Source organism: Erinaceus europaeus, chromosome 5 (genome assembly GCF_950295315.1).
Source record: "Erinaceus europaeus chromosome 5, mEriEur2.1, whole genome shotgun sequence".
NCBI lineage: Eukaryota > Metazoa > Chordata > Mammalia > Eulipotyphla > Erinaceidae > Erinaceus > Erinaceus europaeus.
In genome coordinates, this window is record NC_080166.1 from 34,102,469 (window position 1) to 34,119,996 (window position 17,528).

General features: G+C 42.1%; 1 pseudogene; it reads left to right on the forward strand.

The window, feature by feature from the left end:
* The window catches only part of LOC132538657 (ubiquitin-like FUBI-ribosomal protein eS30 fusion protein), a 77,409-nt pseudogene that overhangs the window by 48,155 nt on the left and 11,726 nt on the right, over positions 1-17,528 (forward strand).

Genomic DNA, 17,528 nt, shown 5'->3' on the forward strand with positions numbered 1-17,528 from the left:
GAGAGATGACAAAAGTACCAGTTTATGATTCCCTGCATCCTGGGATGGAGCTGTAGTTTGACATTAGCTTCTCCACAGACTCGCTGGGCCCATTTTCTTCTTCATGGAGTCCTCTGCCTCTGTCATATGGACAGAATGCTGGGAACCGGTCTCCCATGGTGATTGTTCCTGTTTACAATGTCTTTTGTCTGCATAGCTTCTTCAAGATTGTTGACAGAGCAAATATCGCCCAGAAGGTAAACAGTGCCTCTTTCTCTCTCTGGATTTTTGAGGACCATTTGTTTCCTGATCTGTGCACTAAAGATAAAGGCTACCTCCTCATCAATCCCTGTGGGGTGTGTGTGTGGGAGGTGGGGTGTGGGGGGCAAATTGATCTGAAGTGATTACTTTGTTTATGATATCTGTCTATCTGTCTCTCTTCTTCTTCCCCTTCCTCCCCTCCTCCCCACTTGTTTTTTTTTTGTCATCACTGACAGACTTCATTGCTCTGGGATGATTGTTTCAGATAGAAAGGTACAGAAATGGAGACAAAGAGATAGAGAGAAAGTGAAAGAGACCACAGCACAGAAGCTTCAGCCAATGCAGTGAGAGTTAGGCTTGAATCTGGGCTGTATACATGGTAGAGCAGTACACTAACCAAGTGAACTACTTTACTGTCCCATGGTGTGTATTTTTTAAAAAAGATTTATTTGCTTGTTTTTATGAGAGAGAGAGAGAGAGAGAGAGAGAGAGCATGAAAAGTCTCCTTTGGTTTCACCTGGCTGAGTACCCACATTACCATGCATAAGGGCCCAAGTTCAAGCCTCTTTCTACCTGTGGAGGGGGGTGGGGGGGGCGGAGGGGAGGGGAAGCTTTATGAGCAGTGATGAGTGATGAAGTGCTACAGATTTCTCTCTTCTTTCTATCTCCTCTTCCCTCTCAATTGATTTGTCTTTATCCAAAACAAACAAACAAACAAACAAACAAATTAAAACATTAAAATATATATTTTTTTGAAAAAGAGGAAGAAAATGAAAGCCCCCAAAACATCTGAGTCTGGGCTTCTGGGCTTTCTTATAAGACTCTGGGTACTGGAGGGAGGGGAGAGGACAGGAAGTGATAAATTGGGTTGAACTTAAATCCTGCCATTAATATTCTGAAATTGAATCTGGGAACAAAAACACAGCCTCAGAGGGTAGCCCCTTCCTGAAGGCCTTGCTCTCTTAAAGTAACAAAGACCCATTAAGGGCTTTGCTCTAGGGAATGTTTGAGGAGCTCTGATCCTAGAGGCAAGAAGATTTGGAGGCCTTCCACCCCTTTCTAACCCCAAACCCATCTTCTGGCTTTCCCACCCTCCCCCACTTCCACCTGTATAAGGGACTAATGTTCCCTGGAAGTTGACTTGAGTTAGTATACTGAAGTCTGTGTGTTCAAACAGCAATAGCGCAAATTATGGCCAGGGGTGGTAAAATTGTGTATAAATGAGACCCTGATTTTACAAGAGAGAGAAAGACAAAAAGAAACCAAAGCACTGCATCATTCTGGCATATGCAATGTCAAGGATTGAACTTGTGACCTCACATAGACAAATGCTGGGCTCTATAGTGTCTGAGCCATCTCCCTGGCTGGTGGACCTGATGTGAATGTGGGCTTCAGCCTGCCAACCTGAGAGTGATCAGCTCTCTACTATACATCTACTTGGGCTGGGGGTTTCCATTCTGCTTACAAACCTGTGACAGTCAGCAGCTGTGCCATCACTTGCTTGGTTTGCACCCTCTGCAGGACTGGGTTTCCTCCTGAGATTTAGACCCTCCATGAACACTCAAGGTCATGGCTTTCTTCTGGCACACCTGTTCCTGTAATCCAGGAGCTGCCCTGTCTTTCTGCTTCTCTTCCATTCTTGTTCTTTACTTTCATTCCGATGATGCACCCAGTTTGGGGAGCGGTAGATTGTTAATCTGTGTGCTCAGATTATTTACACCAGGAGCTCTGTTTGCATTTACATGCAGCCTGAAGAAAGGAATGAAACCCTGTAAGTGCCACATGGCTTTCCTAATTAATTAAATTAATTTTAAATATTTATTTATTCCCTTTTGTTGTCTTATTTTATTGTAGTTATTACTAATGTCGTCATTGTTGAATAGGACAGAGAGAAATGGAGAGAGGAGGGGAAGATAGAGAGGCACCTGCAGACCTGCTTCATTGCTTGTGAAGCAACTCCCCTGCAGGTGGGGAGCCTGGGGCTTGAACTGAGATATTTACATGCAGGTCCTTGCACTTTGTGCCACCTACGCTTAACCGGCTGCGCTACTGCCCGACTCACAATTAATTTTAAACCAGAGCACTGTTCAGCTCTGGTTTATAGTGGTATTGGAGACTGAACCTGGGACTGCAGAGCCTTAAGCATGAAAATCTTTTGTATAACCATTATGCCATTTCCCCAGTCCACCACATGGCTTTCAACTAGCACAATGCATAGCATAAAGAACTAGAAGTGAAGAAAGAGCATAATGATTATATAAAAAGACTGTAATGACTGAGGCACCAAATCATAAGGAACTATATAGCAAGGGATATTTCCTAAAAGATCTTTCTTTCTTTCCTTCTTTCTTTTTCCTTTTGTTGCCCTTGTTGTTTTTTATTGTTGCTGTTAGTTATTATTGTTGTTGTTATTGATATTGTCATTGTTAGATAGGACAGAAAGAAATGGAGAGAGGAGGGGGAGAGAAAGATAGACACCTGCAGACCTGCTTCACTGCCTGTGAAGTGACTTCCCAGCAGCTGGGGAGCTGCCGGAGGCTCAAACCGGGATCCTTACGCTGAAGATTTATTTCTTTATTAATCAATGAAAGATAGAACAGAAGGGTATATATATATATATATATATATATATATAGAGAGAGAGAGAGAGAGAGAGAGAGAGAGAGAGAGGAACAAGAACATCACTCTGGCACATGTGTTGCAGGGAATCAAACCCAGGACCTCATGCTTCCAACCTCAGAGCTCTAGCCACAGTGCCATCTCCTGGGCTACCCAGGTGTTGGGTTTGTCTATTCCCTTGCTGAGTTTCTTTATAGTCCACATTTGGATAAGGTCAGCCAGTATTTGTCTTTCTTCTGATGACTTATTTTGCTTAGTACAAACCCTCGAACTCTACTCACATTATTGCAAAATGCCAAGATTTCAAGATTGGATCTTTCTGTAGAGCTGAGTGATATTCTTTTGTGTGGGTACAGCACACCTTCTTTATTCACTTATCAGCTGTTGGCCAGTTGGGTGGCTTCCATATCTTGGTTACCTTAAATAGCACTGACAGAGCCATTATTATTGTTTTTACTAACATTTATTTTGCAGAGCTTATGCTTGTATGATTTCACCATGTCCTGGCCAACTTGTTTTTATACTGGGGGGCGGGTGAAAAGAGACAAAGAGACCACAATACTAGAACTTCTCCCAATGCAATAATTCTCTCACATGGTGCAGATGTTCAAATAAATTCACAGCAAGGTCACACTCTACCCAGTGAGCTAGTTCTTTGGCCTCAGCAGAACCTTTTTTTTTTTTTTAATACTTTGTTTGTTTGTGATTTACAAGATTACAAAATAAGAGGGGTGCAATTCGACACTGTTTCCACCACCAGAGCTCTGTGTCCCCATTCCCTCCATTGGGAACTTCAGTGGTTCTCCCAAGGTCACAGATATGGGTTGATTATTATTTCTGTAACTATCTGCCTATCATATATCTATCTATCTGTCTGTCTGTCTATCTATATTTTTTCCCATTTTTTTCCTGTGGTCCTGCCTTCTCTTCTTTTTAAAGTCATAGCTACGCCTATTACTACTTCTGAATGTCTTTCCTTTTTTTCCTCTTCTCTCTCTGAATCCTGATGGAATTGGGTTTCACGGGATTTGGGCAGTAGCGCAGCAGGTTAAACGCCCGTGGTGTGAAGCACAAGGACAAGAGTAAGGAATTGGGTTTCAAAGTGCTATAGTCATCTTCCCCTAACATTTATACCCCTCTGGGAGTATGGATCAAAGTTCTTTTTGGAGTGACAATTATTTATTTATTTATTTATTTTTTAAATTTTATTTTATTTTATTTATTTATTTATTCCCTTTTGTTGCCCTTGTTGGTTTTTTATTGTTGTAGTTATTATTGTTGTTGTCATTGTTGGATAGGACAGAGAGAAATGGAGAGAGGAGGGGAAGACAGAGAGGAGGAGAGAAAGATAGACACCTGCAGACCTGCTTCACGCCTGTGAAGCGACTCCCCTGCAGGTGGGGAGCCGGGGTTCGAACCGGGATCCTTATGCCCGTCCTTGTGCTTTGCGCCACCTGCGCTTAACCTGCTGCGCTACAGCCCGACTCCCCTCAATTATTTATTTTAATGAGAGAGATACAGAGAGAAAGACCAGAGCACTGCTCAGCTCAGGCTTAACCTGGGACTGCACAGCCTATTATGCTGTCTCCCCAGGAAACCACCCCACCACCTTTTTTTTTTTTTTAATTTTTCAAATTTTTAATTTTTATTTATTCCCTTTTGTTGCCCTTGTTGTTTTATTATTGATGTCGTTGTTGTTGGATAGGACAGAGAGAAATGGAGAGAGGAGGGGAAGACAGAGAGGGGGAGAGAAAGACAGACACATGCAGACCTGCTTCACCGCTTGTGAAGGGACCTGCCTGCAGGTGGGGAGCTGGGGGTTCGAACCGGGATCCTGACGCTAGTCCTTGAGCTTAGCGCCACCTGCGCTTAACCCGCTGCGCTACAGCCCGACTCCCCCCCCCCCACCATTTTTAAAGATGTATTTTATTTATTATAGATGAGAAAGAAAAAGTTTAACATAAGACAGAGAAAAGGACAGAGAGTGAAGCCAGAGTACCATTCTGGTTCATGTGGCACCAGAGTTTTTGAACCAGGAACCTCCAGTACAAAAATCTTATTGCGGGGGGCCGGCAGTAGCGCAGAGGGTTAAGAGCACATGGCTCAAAGTGCAAAGATCGGCTTAAGGATCCCGGTTTGAGTCCCCAGCTCCCCATCTGCAGAGGGGGAGTCTCTTCAAAAGAGGTGAAACAGGTCTGCAGGTGTCTCTCTTTCTCTCCCTCTCTCTATCTTCTCCTCCTCTCTGGATTTCTCTCTGTCCTATCCAACAACAATGACAGCAATGACAATAATAATAATAACAACAAAAAACGATAACCAACAAGGCAACAAAAGGGAAAAAATAACCTCCAGGAGCAGTGGTTTGTAGTGCAGGCATCGAGCCCCAGCGATAACCCTAGAGGCAAAATAAATAATAAAATAAAATAATCTTTTTGCCTAGAAGATCTGTTTTAAAAGCAGAGCCTTGGAGGAGTTGGGGTGGGAAGGGAATTTCAGCAGCAAGAAGGAAGAGGGAGCAATAACCATTGCAAGCCTCAGGCCAGTTGGCCACTGCAAATCCCAGGCATTGGCTCTGTAGCTTTCTTCACAGCATACTACTCTCCACACACCCAACATGGAGATTGTTATTACCAGACTTCTGTGTGCCCAGGCTTCCCTGGATGGCTCACTTGAGTGGACATGAATGCCTGCCTGAGGGCAGGGAAGTTGTGTCTTCTGGAAAGAGCCACTGAAGACAATTTTTGTTTCTTCTAGAAGAACCATAGGATGGTATTTTTTCTTATTTTTAATGTTTTTTTTAATTACCATTTAATGTTGATTTACAAAATTACAAGATGTAAGGGTATAATTCCACATTGTTGCTACCGCCAAAGTTCGGTGTCCCCATCTCCTCCACTGAAAACTGAAGTAGTTCTCCCAAAGTCAAAGACATGGGTTGACTTTTTAAAAAAATATTTATTTTATTTATTTATTCCCTTTTGTTGCCCTTGTTTTATTGTTGTTGGATAAGACAGAGAGAATTGGAGAGAGGAGGGGAAGACAGAGAGGGGGAGAGAAAGATAGACACCTGCAGACCTGCTTCACCGCCTGTGAAGCGATTCCCCTGCAGGTGGGGAGCCAGGGCTCGAACCGGGATCCTTACACTGGTCCTTGTGCTTTGCACCACCTGTGCTTAACCCGCTGCACTACAGCCCGACTCCCATGGGTTGACTTTATATCTAGAAATCTCTCTCTCTCTATATATATTTTTCTATTTTTTCCTGTGGTCTTGCCTTCACTTCTTTCCCTTTTTCTTTATTGAGGGATTAATGGTTTATAGTTGACAATAAAATACAGTAGTTTGTACATGTATAACATTTCTCAGTTTTCCACATAACAGATCAACCCCCACTAGGTCCTCCTCTGCCATCATGTTCCAGGACCTGAACCCTCCCTGCAACACCAGAGTCTTTTACTTTGGTGCAATACACCAACTCCAGTCCAAGTCTGCTTTGTTGTCCCTTATTTTATAACTTCTGTCTATGAGTGGGATCATCCCATATTCATTATTTTATTTCTGGCTTATCTCACTTAACATGATTCCTTCAGGCTTCATCCAAGATGAGGTGAAGAAGGTAATTTAACCATTTTTAGTAGCTGAGTAGTATTCCATTGTGTATATATACCACAACTTGCTCAGTCACTCATCTGTTGTTGGACACCTGGGTTACTTCCAGGTTTGGCTATTACAAATTGTGCTGCTGTGAACATGAGTATACACAGATCTTTGTGGATGGATATATTTAGTTCCTTAGGATATATTCCCAGGAGAGGAATTGCAGGGTCATAGGGTAGGTCCACTTCTAGCCTTCTGAGAGTCTCCAGACTGCTCTCTACAGGGGTTGGACAAATGTATATTCCCTCCAATAGTGCAGGAGGGTTCCTTTGTCCCCACAACCTCTCCACTACTTCTTTTCTAAGTCACCCCTACACATATCACTACTTTCAGTTGTATTTTTTTCTTCTTCTCTCTGAGATAAGAGAAACAGTGCCTGGTTTCCTCTGGTGTTTTCCAGATGTTTGCTTCCCTTTCAGTGATAGTATAAAAACAAGATTCCTAGTGACAAATGCTTTGGATCCTGGTATAATCAGAAGCCTCTGGTCATCTTCCTCTATCATTTACACCTCTGAGAATATAGACTACAATTCTTTATGGTGTGCACATGGTAGGAATTCTGGCTTCTGTAATTGCTTCTCTTCTGGATGTAAATGTTGGTAGGTTGATTCATACCATGGTGTGATATTTCCATGGTTTAGTGTCCAACATTCTGGGCATGGTTGATGCTAGCTCAATGAGCATCTTTGTATGAATTGGAAAAATCCATGAGGGGCTGTATGGTGGCACATCTGGTTCAGTATACATGTTACAGTGCACAAGGGTCCAGGTTCAAGCCCTTGGTCCCCATCTGCAGGGGAGTGGGGGAAGCCTCACAAGTGGTGAAACAGTGCTGCAGGTGTCCTGACTTCTCTCTGTCTATATTCAATAAATAATAAATAAATAATATATTAAAATGAAAAAGCTATTAAGGGCTAGTGAAAAACTCACTTGGACAGTACACTGTTTTGCTGTGTACTTAGCCTAGGTTTGAGCCTGGCCTCCACTGCATTGAAGGAAGCTTCAGTGCTATAGGCCTTCACTCCCCCTGCCCACCCCTTTCTCTTAGAAAAGCCAAAACTAAACTAAACTAAAAAGAGAGAGAGAGAGAGAAGAAAAAGCCACCAATGTCACCTAAAGTACTTTATTCCACCTGTAAAAAGATTGTCTTTGGAAAGAGGTGTGTACTCCTATGTTCATAGCAGCAAAATTCATAATAGCTAAAACCTGGAAGCAACCCAGGTGCCCAACAACAGATGAGTGGCTGAGAAAACTGTGGTATATATACACAATGGAATACTATACAGCTATCAAGAACAATGAACCCACCTTCTCTGACCCATCTTGGACAGAGCGAGAAGGAATTATGTTAAGTGAGCTAAGTCAGAAAGATAAAGATGAGTATGGGATGATCCCACTCATCAACCGAAGTTGAGAAAGAAGATCTGAAAGGGAAATGAAAAGCAGGATCTGACTAAATTGAAAGTAGGGCACCAAAGTGAAAACCCTGTGGTGAGGGGTAGACATGCAGCTTCCTGGGCCTTTGCGGGGTGGGGGTGGGTGGGTGGGATGGGACATAGTCTTTTGGTGGTGGGAATGGCGTTTATGTACACTCGTAGTAAAGTGTAGTCATATAAATCACTAGTTAATTAATAGGAGAGGGGGAAAATTAATTGTATGTCTCGAAGTTTTTAAAACACAGACTGAATCTTTTTAATATATAGGCTGTGTATTTGATATGTGGACTCTCTCAAAAGCCTAGACCAAGTAGATCAGAAGCAACCAATGGCACAGCTACATACAAGATACTAGGTACTATACAGCAAACTCTAACAAAAGGACTTTTCAAAGTTAACCCAATTATCAAATAATGTGATGATAACATTAACTATCCATTATCTTTTTGAACCCTAAGACAGCAAGAACCTCACATCTCCACTATAGAGCCTATATTTCCTCCAGTCCTGGAACCTTAGGATAGGGCCCACTTTCCCGCATGCCTCTCCAAATCCATATCAAATAATATTTCATCTGCCGATCGCAACCTAATCAACGCAACGATTGCCACCTCAACATGCTTCAGCTCAGACTGTGTCTAAAGACTTCACATGTGGAATGACAACCCTTCAGCTTCATTACTCGGGTGAGACCTTTCCTTTCATAGTATTCTCTAATTCCATCCCAGGTGGATCACTTTCTAACAAAGTCCCAAAACCTAGATATAGACCAGGTTCTCTGAGAGAGAGCATATGTTCACACTTAGCCATAAACTAGTGCAAAATATATACCTGAAAGCAGAAGTACACTAGAGTTTGCAGTGAGTACCCCCCTAACACTTCCTCTCCACTATTCCATCCTTTGGGTCCATGATTGCTCAACAATTTTTTTGGCTTTGTATGTTAACTCTCTTTTCAGCCACCAGGTTCCAGATGTCATCAGGATGCCGGCCAGGCTTCCCTGGACTGAAGACCCCACCAATGTGTCTTGGAGCTCTGCTTCCTCACAGACCCACCCTACTAGGGAAAGAGAGAGGCAGACTGGGAGTATGGACAGACCAGTCAACTTCCATGTTCAGAGGGAAGCAATTACAGAAGCCAGACCTTCCACCTTCTGCAACCCACAACGACTCTGGGTCCATGCTCCCAGAGGGATAGAGAATGGGAAAGCTATCAGGGGAGGGGGTGGGATATGGAGATTGAGTGGTGGGAATTGTGTGGAGTTGTACCCCTCCTACCCTATGGTTTTGTTAATTTATCCTTTCTTAAATAAAAAGTAAATTAAAAAAAAAGATTGTCTTTGGAGGCTGATGGATAAGAATAAGGCACTATCTGCTGGAAGTGACAATAAAGAAATCTAAAATGCCTGCTATGTGGTAGCATGCCCTGGGACTGCAGAGCATAATGGTCAGAGATGCTGAGTGGCTGGTGGTGGCAGCAGGGAGGTTATTGGTGGAAAAATATGCTGGACCGAGGTCTTATTTCTAAAGCTGGTTCTCTCCACAGTACTCTCAGAAATACCTCTCCCTTTATTTTTGATGCAAACACTGCTCAGCCCTAGTGCTTGTTGGTGCCTAGAGTAGAAAGATCCTGGGTTCCACTACATTTCTGTTGCTGTTTGCCACCAGGGTTATTGCTGGGGCTCACTGCTTGCTAAAGTTTACCACTTCCAATGGTCATTTTTTTTTCTTTCATCTAGATAGAGGATGGAGACAGAAGGAGAGACACGACAGCTCTGTTCCACCACTTGTGAAGCTTCCCTTCCTACACATATTCCCATGTGGTGGCCTAGGGTTTGAACCCCAGTCCTTTCTTACACATAGTAACATGAGCACTCTACTGGGTGAGTCCTGTTTGGCACCTTTTCTTTCTTTCTTTCTTTCTTTTTTTAATACCTTCCTTTTGATGATGTCCACTTAGTACATTTTCTGCATGAACCAGGTAGATAGGACTCTTATCAGCCATCACAACCCTTATCTACACTGGCTCAAAAGACAGAAGACGTAATTGCAGTGAGGAGAGGAGGAAGAAAACCTAATGAGTCCTTAATGGGGTCTGTAGGGAGAAGATAGTGGTCACAGGGGAAGCAACACCAAAATAGAGATGCTAGTTTCCACTTAACTGCTGGGAACACTGACTAGTTGCTTGAAAAAGGCTCTGTAAGGGCTCAGGTGATGGTGTACCTAGCATAGCACACGTTACCATGCACAAGGACCTTGGTTCAAGTCCCTGGTCTCCACCTGCAGGGGGGAATCTTTATGAATGGCATAGAAGTACTGTAGATGTCTCTTTCTCCAATCCTCTCTCTTTTTTAATTTTTAAAAATTCTCTTTATTTATTTATTGGATAGAGACTATAGAAATCAAGAGGGATGGGGGAGACAGAGAAACACCCACAGCACTGCTTCACCACTCACACAGCTTTCTTCCTGCAGGTGGCAACTGGGGGCTTGAACCTAGGTCTTGTGTATTGTAACATGTTTGCTCAACCAGGTGTGCCACAACCGGCCCCTCTATTCCTCTCAATTATCCCCTCCTCTCTCAATTTTTCTTTGTCTCTATCTAAAAAAAAAAAAAAGAAAGAAAGGCCACTGGGAGTGGTGGATTTATCTTAAAGATGAAGCCCTGAGCTCAAGCAATAACCTTGGCAGCAATTAATTTTTTTTCATCTGAGTAAGAAAAGAAAAAAAGACTTTTTTGTGATTTCTTTTTAAAAAATATTTTTATTTATTTATTATTGGGCAGAGACAGAGAGAAATTGAGGAGGAAGGGGAGACAGAGAGGCACCTACAGCCCTGCTCCACCAGTTGTGAAGCTTTCCCCCTGCAGATGGGGACCAAGGGCTTGAACTTAGGTCCTTGTGCATTGTGATGTGTGGTGTGCCACCACCTGGCCCCCAAAAAAGACTTTGTAAGGATAGATGTAAAGGAGATCTAATGTTGCAAGAGAAAAGAAGAACTCAATTTGTTTGAGAGGTGAATTCACTAGAGATTTTTAAATCAGCAAAATAGCCCTTTTCATGATGCACTACACAGTGTTGTATACTTGTGACCTTTTTGCTGTTGGCCTTGTATGGGGACAAACCGAGGATCTCATACATAGAAAGTAGTGAAAGTTCTACTGCTGAGTTACAGCACCCTCCTTGAACTTTTCTGTATTTAAGGACACATGGGACCCTTTCTGCTTCCTGTTATGTTGGAAAGGAAGTAACTGTCTGGGAGGAAGGGTCCCCAGATGTATAGCTTCCTTCTTGGTTTTACTTATTGGTGTGGAACCTCAGCTTAGAATGGTTTGAAGAGTCCAGGAGGTCCAGGAGATGCACAGTGTTGGCCTCTCAAGCATGAGGTCCTGAGATGGATCTCTAGCAGCAGATGTACCACTGGTGATGTCTGGTTCTCTTTCTCTCTTTTCTCCTCCTCCCTCTCTCACCAATAAACAAACAAAATCCTTACAATTTTCAAAAGAAAAAATTCAGAACAGTTTCAGCCTGGTTGCTTCTTTCTGGGCTTTTTGCCCTGGAGTTTATTCCCTTACTCCCAATCAAGGTTGTAGAGAGGAAGGGCCAGGGACTGCATGCTGCCATCAGTGTATTTACTTTTAAAATATTTATTAATTACTGAAAAAAAATGAAGGAGAGAGAAGGAGCACATCAGAGCATCACTCTGGCACATGCCTTGCAGGAATTGAACTTAGGATCCAATGCTTGAGAATTCAACACTTTAGCCACTATTCTACTCCCTGAGTCATTGTCATCATCAGTTTAAAGACTCTCTCTCTCTCTCTCTTCCTCTCTTATTAGTGATTTAATAATGATTTACAAAATTACAAGAGAACAGGGGTACAACTCTGCACCCTACCACCAGAGTTCTGGATCCCTCTCTTATAAGCTACAACAGTTCTCCCAAGGTTGCAGATATAGGTTAACTATTATTTCTACAACTATCTGTCTATATATATATATACTTTCCCATTTTTTTAAAGTATCATCTTCTCTTCTTTTCCAAGGCACACATATAAAACTATCACTACATCCAAATGCCCTGCCCTTTTCCCCTCCTTTCTCTCTCCAGGTCCTGATGGAGTTAAAGTTCGGAGCTTTCTGGTCATTTTCCTCCTATCATTTCTTCCCCACTTGGAGTATGGGTCAAAATGGTTTTTGGGGTGCAGAAGGTGGGAGTTCTGGCTTTTGTAATTACTTCTCCACATGGACATGGGCATTGGTAGGTCAATCCTTACCCCCAGCCTGCTTCTATCTTTCCCTAGTGGGGTAGGGACACACATTGCTAAGGTCATCTGCTCAGGGAAGTCAGGATGGACTCTTGATAGCATCTGCAACTTGGTGGTTGAAGGCCAGCAAGATACAAAGCAGAATAAAATGATTAGTGAACAGAAAACAAAAAGTAGGAGTACAGTAGATGAGAACAGGGATCTTAGGGCAGAAAGAAGCTAAGAAGTTCATTCTAGGCATGTTCCTTAGGGGCCTTTGACCATCGAAGTTTTTTGTTTGAGTTTGATAGGCTAACATGAAGTCGGACAAAAATATTGCCTGAGAAGATGGTGTCATAGCAGAAAAGGACTAGAAAGCTGGATTAGAGCAGAGAGTAGCTCCAATTATTGAAAAAAATCTGAGTGAAATTAACTATACTTTATCTACCTAATCTAGGGCCCATATATAGTTATATTGAAGAGTGGTGCAGTCTCTACCTTTGCTGCTTTATGGTGAAAGCAAGGTCCTGGGAGGGCCCATAGGAGGGCTTATGATGACCTTCCTGATGGATGTGACCAGTGATGGTGGAGAGAGGGATCCATTAGAGGTCTAGGCCCATCAATTTGTGTGGGAATCTAAGGATTCCCTGACTAGGGCCCCAGATGATGGGGTAGTGTGATATTGTTTTTAAAAACTCCATTATTATTATTTTAAAGAATTTATTTATTTATTCATGAGAAAGATAGGAGGAGAGAAAGAACCAGACATCACTGTGGCACATGTGCTGCTGGGGATCAAACTCAGGATCGACCTCATGGTTGAGAATCCAATGCTTAATCCAATGCTTTATTCATTGCGCCACTTCCTGGGCCACAAAAAATGCCATTATTAAGTGAGCCAGTCTCTTGCCCTTATCCAGCTTTTGTAATCCTCTCTTTATCTAACAATCTTAGAATTTCTCCTAGTTGTTTAAGTGTTGAGTGTTATTTGTTGTTCGCAACCAGACTGTATCTCTATATATAGCCTCACCATCCACGTGCAGATGGGAAAATATGAAGTCATTGTCCAGCTTCCCCACTCCTGAACTTTTGTCTCCTCTACTTTCCTCTGTGGTTTTTCTTTCCCTCATCCCTCTTGCTTTCTCCCCCCCATTTCAATGCAGTCCTTCAGCTTCATCAAGTTTTTTCCTAGAGGGATCAAAGTGCTGGGGGGGGGGGGAAGAAGAAAGAAGGAGGAGGAGGAGAAGGAGAAGTGGAAGAAGGGAGCAAGGGAGCAGGGGCCTCTGTGGTGGTCTGCCCTGGGGAGTCATGGGGTGAGGGGTTGTCTAGTTTTTTCCCCTAGTTTAACAGATCTTTAGGTTATTACATTAGGAAACATGCCTGCACCATTTTGTTATTCTCATCTATTTTGTATTCAGCCCCAGGGGGAAGAAGGGTTAAGGGAAAAAAAAAATCTTTTCTGTCACATTTGAAATATCACAGATGTTCAATGTTGATTACAAAAAACAGCCTGGCAGGCCAAGAAACCTTGGGGGGAGAGGAGGGTGTTCTCTGAGCTGAATGCTCAGGGCAGATGATCTAGAGGATTAAATTACAGAGAGAGGTCGCTGCCTCTACACCACTCCCCCTTCCCCTTAGTCCAAGCTGAGTAGGCCTGGGAACTATTCCAAAATGGTGGCAAAGAGTCTGTACTGTTTGACTTTGGGAGGCAATTCATTTTCTGTATTGTTTTGGAAAATGATACCCAGCTCTGCATGTATGTGGGTGCCTCTTTTATGAAATGCTACTTTCAGACTCAAAAGAAGAAGCCATACAGACTGGGCATCTATGGAGTTTCCCTTCTCTGTTTCCTCCTATGGTAACAGTGTTTATTTTGGGGAGGAGAGGAGATACCTTTCCCCACTCTCAGTCCATGTGGTCAGAGAGAGACTGACCCTCACCTGACCCAGCACCATTTTAGTTGGAGACTTCTATCAACCTAAACAATCAGTCCCAATTCTTTTACCTGGATTGCATGCGAGTTAGTTAGGTCAGGACACAGAAGAAATCATCCTATATTCCTCTGGGCTCTCCAGAGATTGGGCAAACAAGAAGGAGACCAATTAATATGAGAAAAAGTAAGGGGGAAATTATTATCTTTTCTTTATTAGAGGATTAATGTTTTACAGTCAACAGTAAATACAATAGTTTGTACATGCATAACATTTCTCAGATTTTCACATAATAATACAACCCCCACTAGGTCCTCTGCCATCCTGTTCCAGGACCTGAACTCTTCCCCCTCCCCCACTTAAGTCTTTTACTTTGGTGCAATACACCAGGGAAAATTAATAATGTATCTACCTCCTAGACATGTGGGAAAGACCCAAGGAGTTACTCATGGTGTGGTCTTAAATTCCTTCTTCAAATAGCTTCATTGGTAGAGAAAGCATTAGGAAGAACAGAGGGCGTTAGGTAGGCATATTACCCCCAAAGAAAGAAAGTGAGAAAGAAAGAAAGAAAGAAAGAAAGAAAGAAAGAAAGAAAGAAAGAAAGGAAGGGAGGAAGGAAGGAAGGAAGGAAGAAAGAAAGAGAGAAAGAAAGAAAGAAAGAAAGAAAGAAAGAAAGAAAGAAAGAAAGAAAGAAAGAAAGAAAAGGGAAGGGAAGGGAAAAGACAAGACAAGACAAGACAAGACACAATGAAACCAAGGAGTACAGGTTTGAGGCTGAACTTGTTTGTCAACTAGACCTTCCCTGGAAAACACCCTTAACATGCTTATATGTAAGAGATATCTCAGTCAAAGGTGGTCTTTTCCTGATTTTTGAGCCCCTCCTATAAAAAGAAGTTTTTGCCACAAACAGCTTAGGGGTGACAGATTTTCTCCCTGAAGACTTTTCTTCTCCCTTCAGTGAGCAGGAACTGCATCCCACTGTGGCTGCCAAAAGGATGGACTGTTGTTTTGAGCCATTGTGAAAGCCTGTCCAAGAATGAAGCCAACTCCATGTAATCCAGTTGAGTGATGGAGATAAAAGTTTCCTGATGATCTTGGCTGAGCAACTGGATTCAGCTGCAGCCAAATGGACCTACCTCAGGATGTTTTAGTTATGTGTGTCAGTCCCCCTTTCCCTTCATTATCATTATTATTGCTATTATTATTAACACTTCGTATTGGATTTGATGGCACCTGCCACCAAAAGGGTCCTACCCAAAGCAAGTGACTTCAGCAAATTCAAGGGGCTTGTCAAGGTCACTGCTGAATGGGAGAAACAGAGAAGTGAGGGAAGCTGCTGTGCTCTGGTCTCCAACACAGTTTCACTGTGGACTAAGCTCACAGGTTCAATTCCAAGTCCTGCCTGACCACACACACACACACACACACACACACACACACACACACACACACACACACACACACACACACATCTGCCTCCCAGAAAGATTACCAGCACAGCCATTAGCAGCTAGCACTCAGCTAAACAAGCTTCATGTTCAGTTCTGGGCTATTGTATTCTCCCAGGACACCCCAGGGCTAAAACGAATATGCATCCAGGTTCCAACACACAGTAGGAAAAGCCAACTTTCCCACTCACAAATAATTTTTCTCAGATCCTTCTGTAAGAGGCAGTTCCTGGCTCCCTGACATGAACTGATGTGAGAATATTTTCTGAGTGGAAGGCAGCTAGAAGCAACTGTTAAGGGTATGGGCAATTAGATAAGAGAGACCACATTATTGTTTGCCCAGTGTTCTATTGTACCAGGGAGAGAAACACTAATAAAAGATGTAAATCAAGCTCTTAAGAAATATGTGTTTTGGCTTTCTGTTAAAAAGAAGCAAAGACAGACATCTGTGTATCCTTACCCATTTAAAAAAAAAAAAGAAAGAAAAGGCAGATGTGGGTAGTAAGGCACGCAAACAAAACTGACTGATACATAGTGAAACTAGTGAGCTTCCCAGGTTGGAGTGGGGATGACAATGGATAAGGACTCTCAAAAATGAAGCCCTGAGTTTAATACCTGGTATACATGTATAAGAGTGATGCTCTGTTTTTTTTTTTTGTTTGTTTGGCTGGTTTTCCCCCTCTTATAAATAAACAAATGAATATTTTTTTAAAAAGAAACTAGTGATGCTTTGAATTGGAATAATAGAAAGGTAATGTCCCACCCAACATACCCTTCTCTTCCTCTTCCTTTCATGGAATTCTAATTTCTAAAAGAAATTTCTTTATTGAGGGATTAATGTTTTACAGTAGACAGTAAATACAATAGTTTATACATGCATAACATTTCTCAGTTTTCCACACAATACAACCCTCACTAGGTCCTCTGCCATCCTGTACCAGGAATTCTAATTTTATTCTAGGAGATAAGGTGGGGCCCTTCCCAAGAACTTGGGACCAGCCAGGGTCAATCAAAGTGATGATTCTCAAATTTCTTTATGCATCAGCGTCACACAGAGGGCTTTTAAAAACAGTGACTCCTAGGCCTTACCCTTAGTTTCTGTTTTAGTGGATCTGGGTGAGGCCTAAGAATTTGTTTGCTCCCTCTCTCCCTTTCTCTCTCTCTCTCTTTCTTTCTCTCCTCTTCCTTTCTTTCTTTCTTCTCTTCCTGCCTTCTATCCTTTCTTTTCTTTTCCAGAACTGGGGCCTTGTTATTGTGTGACTTCACTCCTCTAGGGCTGTTTTTGCATTTATACAGATAGACAAACAAAAGTACTAGAACTTCCCCTGGTGTCCCGATATCTTCGCTGTCAACCGAGGGTTTGAGCCTTGGCTGAACACATAGTCAGACATCTCCTCTGCCCAGTGGTCATTCTCTCCAGCTCTGAATTAGTATTTCTTTTAAAAATGTTTATGCTTTTAAAAAATATTTTAATTAATTATTTAATATTGATTTATAAAACTGTAAGATAATAGGGGTATAGTTCCATACAGTTCTTACCACCAGAGTTTTGTGTCCCATCCCCTCTATTGGAAACTGCAGTAGTTTTCCCAAGTCACTGATATGGGCTGAGTCTATAGCTAAATATCTATGTATAATTTTCATACTTAAAATAAACTTAATATTGGTTTACAACATTATGAAATTTTTTGAAAATAGTTTCACATCTATACATATGTGTGTATATGACTTGCTGAAGTACCCTTCAGAGTGATTCCTCTAACTCCCTCTTCCTTTATTTTTGTCTTAAATATAACTTTACAAAATATATAACTTAAAAAAATGTATTATTGATTTAATGATTATTAACAAGATTGTGGTATAAGAGTGGGTACAATTCCACATAATTCCCACCACCAGAGTTTCATATCTCCTCCCCTCTATTGGAAATTTCTCTATTCTTTATCCCTCTGGAA